The sequence below is a fragment of the Mustela nivalis genome, assembly GCF_964662115.1.
Source record: "Mustela nivalis genome assembly, chromosome: 2".
Taxonomy (NCBI): Eukaryota; Metazoa; Chordata; class Mammalia; order Carnivora; family Mustelidae; genus Mustela; species Mustela nivalis.
In genome coordinates this window covers 94,002,490-94,019,085 of record NC_139021.1, presented here as the reverse complement: position 1 = coordinate 94,019,085, position 16,596 = coordinate 94,002,490, and positions in this window count along the sequence as shown.

Here is a 16,596-nt window from a genome sequence, read left to right as displayed (position 1 = left end):
GTTTTGGTGTGTTTCCTGGCACACTTTTGGTTTTCTGCCTACCTACTTATCTCCATATCTACCTATTCACTTGCTTACCATTGGTGATCTTTAACATCTAACATGTAAATCTAGCTATAGAAATATAGCTCTTTTAACAAAGGCTATATTATTCTATATAATTCTTTCTTTCCATTAAGTAGTAGATCACAAACAACATTCTGTAGAATTAACTATATGCTTTCCATCATCTCAAAGTGGCTACACTGGCAGGAACGTATCTTCTTTATTAATTAATCACAACTTAATGACATTTAATTTGTTCAGACTTTTATTTTTTAAAAGACTTTATTTATTTATTTGACAGAGAGAGAGATCACAAGTAGGCAGAAAGGCAGGCCAAGGAGGTGGGAGTAGCAGGCTCCCTGCTGAGCAGAGAGCCTGATGTGGGGCTGGATCCCAGGATCCTGAGCTCATGACCTGAGCCGAAGGCAGAGGCTTTAACCCACTGAGCCACCCAGGTGCCCCTGTTGAGGCATTTCACTATCAAAAGCAATCCTGTGATTGACACACTAATAACTAAATCTTTGCAAATGATTGAAATGATTTCCTTACTGTAAACTTCCAAATGTGAGATGATGAGTCAAGAGATATTTTGATAAGTATTTGTTAAGTTTGGCAAATAACTCTTTAAAAAATTTATATCAGCATATAATCATCCCACTGAGATGTTGGTATACTAAGCATTTTAATATGTTGGTGACAGACCAACATATTAAAAATGCTCATTTTCCAACAATCTCTCAACACTGAGTAACAGATTTGAATATCTTGGCCAATTTTTAGATGGAAATGGTGTTTACTTTTTAAAATTGTAATATCTTTGATTACTGGTTGTGATGGCTAATTTTATGTGTCAACTTGACCTACCAGAGACTGCAGAGATTAAACAGTATTCCTGGGTGTGTCCTTGGGCGGTATTTCTGGATATTTCTGGTAACATTGGAACAGGTGGATTTCGTAAAACAGTTTACCCTCCCCAATGTGCGTGGGCATCATTCAGTCCATTGAAATCTTGAACAGAACAAAAGGTGGAGGAGGGAAGAATTCACCCCTTTTTTTCCTGCCTCACTGCTTGAGCTGGGACATCTCAAGCTCTTTCTCCAGCTCCTGGCTTGGGACTTACACCAATATCTCTGCTGGTCCTCAGGCCTTTGGACTCAGACTAAATTATGCCACCAGCTTTCTGGGGTCTCCAGCTTGCCGATGGCAGATGGTGGGACTATTTAACCTCTCATGGATACACATACACACACACACACACACACACACGCACACCACACATTCATATACATAAATATCGATTCTGTTACTCTGGAGAGCCTTAAGAACATTTTTCCAGTTTTTTTTTTTTTTTATTAAAACTTTTGTTGTTGTTGTGGCAAAACACGCATAAAGAAATGTGTGCAAACCCGAAGTACAGCTCGGCGAATTATCACAAAGCCAACACATGGTATAGCCAGAACAGAGGTCAAGAAATAGAATCCCCAGCACCCCAAACATTGCCTTTCTGAGCACTGCCCTTTACCCTTCTCCCCAGAGGAGAGGGTACAATTTCTGGATTATCTAGCTATTGCCACAAAAATGCCCATAACAAACCATCCCAGAATTCAATGGCACTTTAAGACAGAAATCGCTATTGCCATGGATGTTTGACTTCACTAATTTTATCTGGATTCATTTACATGTCTGTGGATCAGCTGATCAAGATTGGGCTTAGCTGGGTCATTGTCCTGACATCTAACATAACAGTCAGGTTTTACTTTTTTTTTTAGTACTTTACATAGATAGACTCTTACAATAGGTATTCTTTTATGTCTAGCAGATTAATTCAATATTATTTTTTGAAGTTTGGCAGCATGTCTCTTAACAGCTTATAAGAGCTGATTGTTAAATTTTTAGGAATTTTGGAAACCAGGTGTCAAACATAACATAAAAGGTACATGATAAAAAATCATAATTAAACTAATTACATTAAAAACAAAGGTAATAAATACTCAAAGCTCATTGCTTCCTAATTATTCAACTACCTTTTTTTTTAATCTATGCTCATGAGGCTATGTAAATTAATTATAACTGCTCAGAATAAATATTATTGAAAGGAGCGGTGTTGTGTATTTCATTCAAATCTTGAGTTCAATACTGTCACATTGGTAGCTTAAAATTGGCCACAGTGGGAGTATTTACCTCATGGAAATTAGCAAATACTGTAAATTAGGGCTTTATTTTATTGTTCTGTTGATCATCTAGACTCAAGAAAGTGATGGAGAAAATGTTCATTAAGAGGACCAATTTAACCTTAAAATATGTTGGGTCTGCAGCCTAAATTACATTGTGAGAAACACACAAAAAAACAAGAACTATTCTTTCAGTATTCAAAACTATTATCTAATTCAGTATAGAGGTTCCTCCTTCACTGGCAAGTATGGGAAGGCTCGACATAAATCTTTAGTTTCTTTGGTCTTATTTCTCAACATAAGTGAAACGATCGAGTAACAAGCATGTCAGGGCTACATTGTTGGTTTGTTGACCATACCCACAGGCTGCCTACAGATACAGGAGTTCAGCAAAAATCAACAAAATCGACAGAGAATCGATTGGCAATATGGAATTTCCACTAAGGAGTATTGCAGATTTTATTACTTGTAGATTGTGTCCTATCCAACCTTTATAATACTGAAATTTATAATAAGTATATGTATAGATATATAGAGAGATTTTACACATTTGCCAGCATCCCTCTGGTCACTTACATCACATATTGTTGTGTATAGTAGTAGCTCATTTATTATGGTATTCTGCTGAATGATTATACCACCGTTTATTTTTCCACTCTACTGTTCACTGATGTTTGGATGATTTCCAGTTTCAGCTATTTATTTTTCTTTCTTCTTTCTTTAAATTTAAATATTAATGAGCAATATAGAGTAAATCATCAGTTTCAGATGTAGTGTTCAATAATTTATCAGTTGCATTTAACACTCAGGGCTCATCACATTACATGCCCTCCTTAATGCCCATCACCCATTTACCCCCATCCCTCCACCTCCCTCCCCTTCAGCAACCCTCAGTCTGTTTCCTGTAGCTAAGAGTCCCTCATGGATTTTCTCCTGCTCTGATGACCTCCCACTCAGTTTTCCCTCCCTTCCCCCGTGACCCTCTGTGCTGTTTCTTATAATCCACATATGAGTGAAACCATATCATTATTTTTCTCTGCCTTATTTCACTCAGCATAATGCTCTCTAGTTCTATCCTTGTCAGTGTAAATGGTAATTATTCATCCTTTCTGATGGCTGAGTAATATTTTGTGTATATATACGTATACATACATACACATACATATATATGTATATATGTAATATTGATGTAATATGTAATATTATATGTAATATGTAATATTCCCATATATCTGTATCTATCTATCTATCTATATATATATATACATATCACATTTTCCTTATCCATTCACCTGCAGCAATGCCCACAATAGCCAAAGTATGGAAAGAGCTGAGATTTCCGGCTTTAGATTGAACAAGTAATGCTCTTGAAACATTCTTGTGAATGTATTTTGGTACACATATGTACTCGTTTCTTTAGCTTCTTTAGCTGTTGTATTAGTTGCAAATGGCTTATATAAGAAACTACCTCAAATTTAGTGCCTTAAAACAATATTAAGTTTATAATGTTACAGTTCTGGAGATCAGAAGCCCCAAATGGGTCTCCTTGGGTTAAAATCAAGGTTTTGGCTGAAATGCATTGCTTCTTGAGAGCCCAGGGAAAGGTCTGTCAGCCTTTTGTTGCTTCTAGAGACCACCCACAGTCCTTGACCTGCTGTCCTTTCCAGCCCTCACTCGTCACTCAGATGCCAGCTTCTATTGTCACACCTTTTCTCCAGAATCTGACCCCATGCTGCCCCCTACACGAGGACACATGTGTTAGATTGAACCCACCTCAGTAATGCAGGATGATCCCCAACACCCATCTCATGATCTTCAATTTAAATATACTTGCAAAGTCCTTCTTGCCAAGTAAGGTAACCTAAACCCAGGTACAAGTGATTGGGATGCACACGTCTTTTAGAGTGCTATTATTTTTATTTAAGATTTTATTTATTTATTTGTTTGAGACAGAGAATGAGAAAGAGAGCATGAGAGGGGAAAGGTCAGAGGGAGAAGCAGACTCTCACTGAGCAGGGAGCCCATTGCTGGACTCAATTCTGGAACTCCAGGATTAAGACCTGAGCTGAAGGCAGTCACTTAACCAACTGAGCCACCCAGGTGCCCCTGGGGGTGCCATTATTGTGCTTGACACAGGCACTCTCTAAAGATGGAATCGCTTCACCATAACCATGCATATATAGTCAGCTTTAGAAAATATTACCACATAGTTTCCCCGAGTTGTCCCAATTTCCCCTCTGGAACACTATCTGAATATTTCAATCACTTCCCATTTTTGCTGAATAGAGTCAGTCCTCTTTCTTTGGATCATTTCAGTGGATTAGTATTAGAATCTCACTTTAATTTTAACTTATATTTTCCCGATGACTGAAGCAGATTTTCATTGGCTTATCCTATGAAATACCTTCTTCTGTAAAGTGCTTAGTTGAATCTGCCCTCTGTTCATTTTTATATTGGGTTATTTGGTCTTTTTTCTTTCCTTTTTGTCGTCATCTCAAAACTTTTTATATAAAAATATAACTACTTTAATTAATCCTCTTTTTTCCTTATGAATTATTTTAACTCATTTATAATCAACATATGGTGTTATATTAGGTTTATGTGTACAATGCAGTGGTTCAACACTTGGACACGTCACCCAGGGCTCATCACACTATGTGTGCTCTTACTTCCCTTGCCCTATTTGACCCCCCACCTTTTCTTTTAGATGTATCAGAATTTAAAAAAAAATATGTATTCTGGAATCAAAACTTTCATCATTATGATTATTACAAATATTTTCTCCCACTCCATGTCTTTCATTTTCAATTCCTTTTATCATGTTATTTGAGGAACAGAAGCTCCCATTTTAATGTGGTATACTTTATCAATCTTTTGCACCGCGGATAATGTTTTCTGGGCTCTGTTTAAGAAATTGTGTTGCCTACTTTGCCTACTCAGTGTCTTGACGTTGTTCCCCTACATTATCTTCTAGAAGCCTTATTGTTTTACTTGTCACATTTATTGTTTTAAAGATATTTATTTACTTGTTTATTTATTTATTTAAGAGAGAAATCACCAGTAGGGGGAAGGTCAGAGGGAGAGGGAGAAGCAGACTCCTCACTCAGCAGGGAGCCCAACCTGGGGCTTGATCCCAGGGCCCTGAGATCATGGTCTGAGCCGAAGGCAAACGGTTCACTGACTGAGCCACCCAGGTGCCTCTAGTTGTCACATTTACATTTATAATCTGTATAGAATTGATTTTTTTGTGTAGTGCGGGTTTTCCCCTCATGTGGATACACAATTGACTAAGCATCATCTATTGAAAAAAATTATTTCCCTTGATTCTTGCATTATTGTTGATGTTTTTGCTTTTACTTCAGTGCTGGACATTGAGCATAAACATTCTGAGGGATAATTTGAGGCTTTGTGTGTTTATATCTTTCTCCAGAGAGGATTAGTTTTTATTCCGCAGACAGACTGGGGCGAATGATCCTGATCCGATCAAGGGTGGAGCTGGCTGGAAGCTAAAACTTCCAACTTGGGGAAGCACGTTTATTTCAAGGTCTCCAGCTCATTTCATGGAATGACCCCCGGGGTCCCATTTGCAAGATCAGGGGTTGATCGGGGCCTCTCCTCTTCGGTGGGTCATAATATTTGTGTGTCCTGCCCCACGGGAGTGCTGAAGGCTCTGCTCAGCTTCTCAGCCTTTTAGCTGGCTTGTTTTCTTTTCTTTTCTTTTTGTGTTTTTTTGTTTGTTTGTTGTTTTAGTTTCCCAGACTCTTGGGTGCAACTTGCAAACCAGTGAAAGGACTCCAGGAGAAAAGTATAGCCCTCTATCAGCTCACTCAAAAGGAGACTATAGCCCGCCAGTCAAAGTAGAGTTTGTGGTGACGACCCGAGTGTAACTCACAGTGAGCCCCCTTTGTGGCTGTTGGTCCAGCTGCTGAATACTTGGCAACCAGGGACATTATGGTGGGAAATGCTTAGTAGAAATGCCTGGAAATTTCCCCTCCTTACCACGAATCCAGAAAAACTGCAAACAAAACTGAAACAAAACAAAGGAGGGGAGACGGAACAAATTGTAAGCATGCGCACTGTGATTCAGGTTTACCGCGGTACTTGCTTCCATCCACACTGTGACTAAAACACGGAGAAGAGTGTAACAATCCATGAAGCCATCTCTGCTCCATCCCAGCCAGCCTTTCCTCTTTCAAACAGACGGCCTCTTTGTTTGTAATATTATGTGTGCCCATCCATGCTATTAGAGTATGAACATTCTACTTTCTTTTTAAAATAGTTTATTTATTTGGGGCACCTGGGTGGCTCAGTGGGTTGAAGCCTCTGCCTTTGGCCCAGGATACGATCCCAAGGTCCTGGGATTGAGCCCCACATCGGGCTCTCTGCTCAGCAGGGACCCTGCTTCCCCCTCTCTGCCTACTTGTGATCTCTGTCTCTCAAATGAATAAATAAAAATATTTTTAAAAAAAAGATTTTATGTATTTATTTATTTATTTGAGAGTGAGAGCTTGCACAAGCAGGGGAGAAGTGGAGGGAGGGGGGAGGCAGACTCCTCACTAAGAAGGGAGCCCGATGTGGGACTTGATCCCTGGACCCTGGAATCATGACTTGAGCCAAAGGCAGACTTAACCTACTGAGCCACCCAAGTGCCCCATCCACTTCTCTTGATCGTCTTCTCTCACTACTACGTGTGTGGACTGATTCCACAAACCTAAATTTGCAAAATCCACTGGGAGTACATCTCAAAGAGGGGGGACCCTGCTGGGATGGTCAGAAAACGTACTTTAGATCAGAACCAGAGCACACGACCGGGGGTCTGGATAATGCAGGGAGAAGGGAGACACAAAATCACCACTGTGGCTGGCTGTTATGTTTCTGCCTTGCTCCCTCCAAGTGAAGCTTGCTTTCAGGAATGCCTCAGGTGAAAACTAATGATCGTCATTTGAGTCAACGAGAGGATAAACACACCGGGCACCCACGATCTGGTGCGCACTTAATGCACCAGTGAGAATGTATGGAAAGCAGGATCTCCTCAGAGCAGTTCTGCTTTGACCAGATTTCCGTATGAAAGAAAGTGGCTAACAAGGTCCACAGCATCACCACGGAGTGAACACAGAGCACAGAATACACAGGAGGGACGGCGTTCCTTCCCAGAGCAGCAGGTGGAATTTTGGGGAAAAATCACCAAAGAACAAACAAACAGTGAACCAGCCCATATACCCTGAAAGTGCTCACCACTGAGCCTTGGCCAGCCCGTCAGTGGGCACATTTTATGTTTGAATTGCTCATCTGTCTAGCGCTCCCGGGAATGGATGGTGTCATATGTCTGGTTCATTGCTGACACTCAACAAACAATATTAATCCTTATCATATGACTTAATTGAAGGCCTGCACAGGAAGCTAAAAGACAAGGTTTCATCTGTCCTGCCTGCCTGGAAGGGACAATTCTGCTTATTTGGACAACTGTGCGTACCTGGAAGATGGATGGCCACTTAGCGTTTTGCCCCCAGCCTCTCTCAGTGTCCGGAGTATAAACACATGACTCCACAGAGACATGACTTCTGGCCCTATTTCCTTCTTCTGCACAGCATACAAACACCTATTCTGTCCCTCTTCAAATAATAAACTCCTTGTGTGCAAAGACTGTACCATTTACACATTTAGAATCTTCCCGGAGCACCGCAAGGGTGGGCCTTGGTCCTATTTGGCTTCTAGTACCGAGGAACAACTCAAGAACAAGAACACCAGCATGGCCTCCTCAATTTAGAATTCACATGGCAGCAAAAACAGGAATCCTAAGGGGTGCCTGGTTGGCTCAGTCTGTAGAGCACGCGACTCTTGATCTCAGGGTTGTGAGTTTGAGCCCCACCTTGGGTGTAAAGATTACTGAAAAAGACATCTTAAAAAAAAAAATAAAAGCAACAATGGCAAAATGACCTGTTCTAAACAGAAGAGAATGTTCTCAAAACCAGAAATCAGTGAGTTGCAAGTGCCCCCCGAGTGCTCCTTCCTCCACAGACTGTCCCTTTGCAGCTCTCTGGAGCCTCTGGCCCCCGACGAGTCAAACAGTGACCAACCCGTTGAGTATTTGCCAAACACCATTGAAGAATGAGGCACAGAGACATTTTGACATAGTCTCTGCTTACAAGAATTCACAATCTGGGCACACAAAGAGATCATACCTAATAAGAAGCAATAAAACCCGTACCAGGCACGCACCCAGCTCCTGGGGTGAGGCCAGCCTGGGAAGTGCTTGTTCTAGACAGTGGGGACCAGGGCTCTGGGGCGAGGCCACACAGAGGCTCACCTCCATGAATGGAGGGCAGGCCTGGAGGTCAAGAGGATCCAGTGCCCCACCTAAGTGCCTGATTCCCCCGCCCTGGCTTATGAGCCTCTTTTCAGACAGAAAGACCAGAGTTGGAAGTGGGAGAGTGTGGTTGGGTCCTTCCCGGCTAACCTCTGGTCTTTGCTATTGGACACACTCACCACCATCTCCCTCCAAGTCTAAGCCCTATTTGTATAATCACACCGGTTGACAGTCTGTAGGTTTGATGTATTGTGGCTGCTTATAGTACCTGCTGCTGGGGTCTCGGGTAGATCCCATTTGTACATGGCCCCCCACTGACCAGCAGCTGACACTAGAGGGGTTCCCTTCCACCCGACTGTGCTGGGGCCTGGCATCATGGTGGGGACAACTCTGCAGACAGGTGGATTCCAGAGCCATGCAGGGATCAGGCTGAAGCAGGCTCCAGCCCAGGCCCATCCTTGCTCAGCTCCTGAGAGCATGCTGCCTCATCCCCAGCCTCTGTGGATACATAAACCCTTGCCTCGGACTTTGCTTCTTAGGAACTGGACCTAAGGCTTAAAACAGAATTTCGCAGGTATACTTCAAGTGAGGCAGTTTTTTTATCTACACTCTCTCAGTTGAAGCTGAAGCTTCCACTCAAAAAGTCACAGTGACAACCGGTCCTCTACAGAACCAGGCTCACTCGCTCTCAGCATCCAACATCACGAATTCCTCCCCAGGCTCCGGGGCCCCTACCTGATTCCTGGATGAGTCTGTGCGGAAAAGAAATGCTGGGCAAGGAGACCAGAGGTAAAGAAGAATGTAGAGTGCCAGTGGGTCTTGGGAAGGACAGGAGAACTTTCTAGAGTGGGGGTCATGAATTGAGGGTTTGAAGCCATGGGTGAGGATATAAACAGCTCCTGGACATTCATAGTCAAGTGGGCTTTACTGGGGATGTTTCTTATCTACTTAGCTGCCACTTAATCTCAGGAGCAGTGACAGACGGAGACCGAGCTGGAGAGAAAATGTAGGGTGAACAGCGCCTCTAGTGGCTGCTGCCTGGCAGCGCAGCTGCTCCGTGAGAAGCTGCACAGGCAGCATTTATGTAGTCAAACGCCCACTAGAAATTTGTCCCCTGAAGCAGCAGAATCCTTTCTGGTCCTGGGATGCGGCTTATAGGAACTTGCACCAGGAGGTCCCCACGGTGGGGTCCTACCTTCCTGCAAACCCCATCCCAGGTCTGGCTTGCGGGCTCTCTTTACCATGTGTGGAAGGCGGGGGAGGCTTAGGCAGGCGGCATCTGGAGAAGAGCTGCGTGGGCATGCAGCTGGTGGGCTTCTTCCCCGCCTCATTTTCCTCCTGGGCTCACATGGGTCCCGCTAAATGCAAGACGAGAGGCTGCAGGCCCTTCTGGATGCCCACAACCAGGAGAAGTGTAGCCCCGCCCCTCCCCCGGCTGGGAGCTTCGCCCCCTCTATCTATGCACAGTCAAAGCTCCTTTGGAGAGAGGCTGTGTGTGGTCTCTGGCCCAAGGGCAGGGCTAGGGACACGGCAACAAGAGCACACCGTACCTCTCTGGCGGGCTCCTAGGGCTCGTGCCACAGAAGTCACAGGTGGCACGTGACTGTCAGTGTGTCTTGGAAAATGCCATCCTCCAAGAGGGCATATTTCTGTTCCCTACTATCTGATACCATTTTCAAAAATGCAGAACACAGTCGGAGACTCACTGATTCTCGTGCCACAGAAGTCACAGGTGGCACGTGACTGTCAGTGTGTCTTGGAAAATGCCATCCTCCAAGAGGGCATATTTCTGTTCCCTACTATCTGATACCATTTTCAAAAATGCAGAACACAGTCGGAGACTCACTGATTCTCAGTACAGTCTGCATTTAAAAACCATCCTCTCCCGGGCTGGTGTCCCAGAAATGGCATTGTATTTATTTGTCTTAGAACTCTATTTGGACTGGAATAGAGCAATGTCCCTCCAGACTGTGGGTGCCTGATGGAGGCTTTGGGCTAGAAAACTCTCTGTGCAGACAATGCTGTTCGGAGTTTGGCAGGGAGGGGGAGCCCCGGGAGTCAGCCTAGGACTCCAGAGTCCAAGGATGCAGGCCTGAAGGTCTACCACATACTAGCTGTGTGGCCTTTGGCAAGGCAGTTTCCTACGTATCCATTCTTCCTAGATAAAATTGGAATAGTGATATCTATTTTATTGCATGATTGCTGAATTCCAGGAGAAGGTCTATACAAAATCGCAAGTAAAGGTTTATTAATTCCAAGTGATTAATGATAAAGGATATATATATATATATATATATATATATATATATATATATATATCATCCATGCCCAACACGGAGCCCAACACTGAGCTTGAACTCACGACCCTGAAATCAAGACTTGAGCTGAGATCAAGAGTCAGACGCTTAACAGACAGAGCCACCCAGGCATCCCTGATATTTACTGTTTTTAATATATGTTTTGAAATAGAGTTGTTATTTACTATTTATCCTGTGTCCAGTCTGGTGAATTCCTTTGCATGCAGTAATTAATAATATTTGTTGAATGTATAAAGACATATGTTGCATTATGTCTTCTTTGTCCTTAAACTTCTTTCTTATTCATTATCCGATTCAATGGCAACTGTGAAGGTATCAGCCTAACATTTCCCGGCTTAGTGTGCTATTGGATTTCTTCTAAACTTTTGCCTTCCTGTTCACATCCACCACCATAATCTTAGTTTACAGAGGCATTTATTTTATTTTTTTAAAGATTTTATTTATTTATCAGAGAGAGGGGGGGGGGAGAGCGAGCACAGGCAGACAGAATGGCAGGCAGAAGCAGAGGGACAACAGGTTTTCTGCTGAGCAAGGAGCCCGATGTGGGACTCGATCCCAGGATGCTGTGATCATGACTTGAGCCGAAGGCAGCTGCTTAACCAACTGAGCCACCTAGGCATCCCTACAGAGGCATTTAAACAGAGTTTAATATTCTTTAAGATCACAGACTACACAGCCACAGTGCTTGGTGAATCTAGCTCCACCCTGCCTGGCCTTGACTCTGGGCAAAGGTTTCAATGAACCCAACCCTCAATTTCTCCCATCTGCAAAATGGGAACAATAGTAGAGCATCCTCTTAAGGCTGTGACTAGGATTAAATGAAGCCCTTCATGGAACACACTAGAACAGTGTCTGGTACATGGTTCTTTTAAAGTCATTCTCCCAGCTGGCATCAGGTTAAGCCCTTAATAGCACAGCTTTGATCATGTCTCTCCTCTAATGAAAAGCCTCTGATGACTCTCCATTGTCTGCCAGATAAAAGGCATCCCATCAGGCCTGGAGCCTAGTGCCCTGTCCAATGCTGTCCCAGTATTTCTGCCTTTGATTCTTGCTCTGCTCATCCAGGTGAAACCTGAGTTCCTGTGACACTCTGAACACCCTCCCCTCCTGCACTTTACAACCCAGACCCTGCTCCAGGAGTCCCAGCAGAGACCACGCCCACACTGCTCCTCTCTCCCCTCACCCCTCCTCCACAGGGTGCGTTCTTCTATCTGCTGGGACACCATCAGCCTATAAGGGCGATTCCCGCCCTACCCCCCTGCACTTCCCCTGCTTTCTTCTTTCTTCCTTCATGTGCATTTTGTTCACTGATTTTTTTGAAAAGGGAATATATTCAGATGGTTCAAAATCCAAAACCTCCATCTGAAAATGTTTCCCTGACATTCTCATCCCTCAGACACTGAGTGTTCTGCCCCACAGACTTGCAATGCTTTCTGTGTCCCATGATTCCTTTTAAAGGACGTTTTATGCATATATGTGTGTATACTATTTTCTTTTCATAGAAGTGGGAGCATGCTGTACACAGACAGGAGTTTACTATAGATATTGTACTCTGTCTTGCTCTTTCTCACTTGCTATACCACGGAAGAGAACGTGTCCACATCCCTTCCCAAGGGAGAGTCCTCCTTCCCATTATGGCTGCATTCGACTTCGCGGATGGATCACGATGGATGGATGGATGGATGGATGATAGCTTAGTCCACTGGCAGCCACTTTGGTTCTTTCTGTGTTTTTACTATTAGACACAATGTTGCCATCTATGTCCTTCCCTTGCAGATCAGATGTAAGAGCACATCTACATCCTGCCCACTTTCTAGACCCTATTCAAGCCATTCCTTCTCCATCTGGTTCCTCCACATGCCCAAACACCCTCACTGGGGGTGGGAGGGGGTGTTCAGATGGACCTAATTTGAATCTGTGTCCTTAAAATTGGAAGCTTTAGTGGAAGATCACTAACAAATTCACAATATTCATATAATGGTTTCTCTAAATTTTTATTTGGAGCTGGATTTTTTATTTTCTCTGAAAAGATCTAGGAAATCATTAGGAAGTACATTTTCAAAGAGAAGGATCTTGGACTTCTAAACATTTTCTACATAGTACTAACATTAAATTTCTAGTCCATAAATACTAAATTGCATGTTAAATAGATAAACCCAGCTGATATATGCTTTTGTGTATCAACTAAAAAAAAAAAAAAGTGACCATAGGGACGCCTTAGTGCCTCAGTTGGTTAATGTCTGCTTTGGCTCAGGTCCTGATCCTGGAGTCCCAGGATTAAGCCCCACATTGGGCTTCCTGCTCAGTCGGGAGTCTTCTTCTCCCTCTCTCTCTGCCCTGCCCCTTCTCATGTGTTCTCTCTCTAATAAATAAATAAAATCTTAAAAAAACGTGATCGTATTATTTTCAATTCATTTAAATGTAAGTATAACCTCACTCTTTTACTATTTTTTAAAATCCCAAATGGGTTGTGAGGAAGATGTGATCAACACGTACTTATTTTTCAGGGATATTTCATGTCATTAGGCCTTACTATTTTCGTGCAGAAGGGACCTAGAAACTTACTCTTTGGAAATATGTTAGATTTGGGGCACATGGAAATTCTATCACCATTACAAAAGTGCTGTTGTAACTAGAAATGGAGGAAAGATTTGCTTGACACACAGTTTCTGAAATTCAAGAAAGGTGAACGCCTGTGAGGCCTTGACCCTTGTAAAACATTGACATTTGTAAACCTATCTATGGTAGTGCCAAGGGAATGCCCGATGAAATACATCTTCTGCTGACTGGTTTTAGTTACAATTAAGTCTACTATTGCTGGGAGATCTTATTTGGCCATTTCATCAAAACCGCAAAAGGAAACAGGGGCTTGTAAGTACTTGCCACCAAGCTGAACACTCAGAGCACCCGCTCACCTATTTTTCATGCCCAGAATGCTGGTGGGCACTTCATTCTTTATCCAATTACATGTGGGCTAGTGTAGCTTCCGTTTGGTGCATTTCTGTGTGTTACTGTCTAATAGCAGGACTGATTTCAGCCTTGTGTGTATGGTCTGAAGGCCTGTCCTCCCCTTCCTCCTCCCATCCCCTCACCTGCTCGGCCCGCCTCTTCTTCAAACAGCCACAGGGCCCTTCCAGACCTTCAGGCTACAGAACACTCAGCTTTGGAAGCAGAACTGGAGGCAGATCATGACTCTGGCTGAGAAATTCTTGATACATTACTTAAACGCTCTGAGCTTCAGTTTGCTCATCTGTGAAATGATCATCATGCCCATTTGGGAGCAGGCCTGCTCAAGGGACTGGATGACAGGCAAGGCATGACTCAGGTGCACCTGCTGTTGATGTTTCTTCCCGTATCAGAGACATGTTCCGTATCTACCAAAATGCCACAGCACCAGTTCAGCTGGCATTCACGCAGGAGAACAAAAAGACCTTCAAAATACTCAGTGGCTCCAGGTAGCCTATGAGCTCGAGGGTTGCTTATCAAAAGGACATGTAAGGAAATCTGTAGGCTGACATTTCCAAGTATAAGAAAATTCTTGTGATGTTTTACAGCAAACAAGTTCCAAGCTGCTTGCCAAGGGGCAGTGGCGCAAAATATTTCTTGATGTTTGTTCCTGCCCAAAGGCTCTGACACTAACAATTTATTCTACCCTTCCTTGATTCCCCACCTGCCAGTGGGTGCTGAATATTTCATTAGCATGGTAGGAAAGCACACTCTGTTCTAGCAGTAGGCTTGCAAACCAACAGGGACCTTAGCCACGAACAGGGAAATATCTTTCAAGAATCAGCCTGTCCTCTGGTGACAGCAGAAATACTTTCAGTAAAACAAGGAGGTAGCATATGAGGAGATTGTTCTCTATGGCCCATCAGCAAGGTTTTAAAAACCTCATATTGGGGTTCTCTTGAAAATGGTACCTACTACAGTTACAACCAGAATTTCTCTAAATAAAATACAGTACCAGCACACACCATCTCTGTCCAAGAGAAAAGATCTGGATTAGCAGCACTAGAATGAATAGACATTTTACAAAGACAGGCACTTTTGTCACTCTTGAGTGCTCAGAGCCTATAACTGTACATACAGGAGACACTCAGCAAACATTGATTGAATGAGTGTGTGCCCTGGTCACAGGAATTCCCTGAGCTGTCTCTTGGGACATATTTATATAGTATAGTATTGGATAAAATTGGGTGTTAAAAAACCATCGCACTAAAATGATGTAACTAACTTGTGGGCCAATCAGTGGAAATCTAAATTCCTGCTGTTTCTTTGCTTTGAGATATTAATAGAAACTACAAGGAACTATGTGCCTTCCAATGTTATGGATTAGTATTAATATCACCCACACTATTATAGTCAAAGAAATTGTCTCCAACTTTCCACATGATTTTTCTTAGATGAGGCTTACCTAAAGGCCCAGAATTTTTCTTTAGTGACTGACAGTGTTCTGTGTTTTCTTGACCAAGTGTTCCCCCAACTGTTTCCCATCCAAACATCATAACCTGTATCTGCTAGTAGGACCCCAAGGCTGCCATTGGCATAATTCTCCAACCAAGAGGCATTGTCTGCAAATAAGGCATGTTGCAAATACATGACTGGCCAGGATCCTGGAAGGAGGAAGGGAGAAGAGAGAGAGGGGAGAGAAAATAACTTATGATAAAGAGAACATCTCAGGAACATGATAGAAACCCCTCCCACATACACACCCCACACCAGAAGAAGCCAAACCCAAAACCAGCATTCACCTTTCCCCTTGTCATTCATTGGTGTAGAGGGGGAGAGTCACGTGTAAGTTTCTCAAGCATGTTTATTATTCTCAAGCATGTGCTGTGCTGACGGATGAACATGCAGGAGCTTGTTATGGCCTCATTATACCTCTACCAAGTAGCTACTACTTTAAGGATCTTCATTTTACAGCTGCAGAAACTGAGCTTTAGGGTAGTGAAGTACCTTTCCCAAGGGGCCACCTGGTTAACAAGATGCAGAACTAGGACACAAGCCCAGTTCTTTTTCACACCGCAGTGGGTGCTTGTAAACTGTGCTCCCAGCTCTAGGAATTCACATTTGCATATCTCAGGGGTCTGGCAAAGACAGGAAAATGATCATGTCTGATGGAATCCCTTGCCTCTTCCAGGGAGGAGGAGGATGGGAGCATAAATGGACAGTGACTGATTTCCTCTCCAAGCTTCTAGCCAAATCCCCAGCCTCTGCCCACCAGAGAGCATTTGAAAACCCCAAATATAATAGAGTCAGCTTAACATCCCTCTGATGACTGTCAAATTCTTGAGGGAGAGGGTATTCAGGGAGATGAGGTGAACCAGCACAGAAGGTTCCAAAAGGCACCATGATTTAGTGCGTTAAGAGCACAGGCTATGGAGCTGGCTGGGTTTGAGTCCTGATTCCATCACTCGCTATGTGTGTGTGACTTTGAGCCTGTTACACAGACTGCTCAGGTTCATTACCTGTAAAATGGTAACAATTCATAGTACTGACCTCTTAGGGATGCTGAGAGGTTTCTCAAATATAAATTAATGTAAAGTTTTTAGAATAATACACTTAACCCATGGTTCTTTTTTTTTTATTTTTTATAAACATATATTTTTATCCCCAGGGGTACATGTCTGTGAATCACCAGGTTTACACACTTCACAGCACTCACCAAAGCACATACCCTCCCCAATGTCCATAGTCCCACCCCCTTCTCCCAAACCCCATCCCCCCAGCAACCCTCAGTTTGTTTTGTGAGATTAAG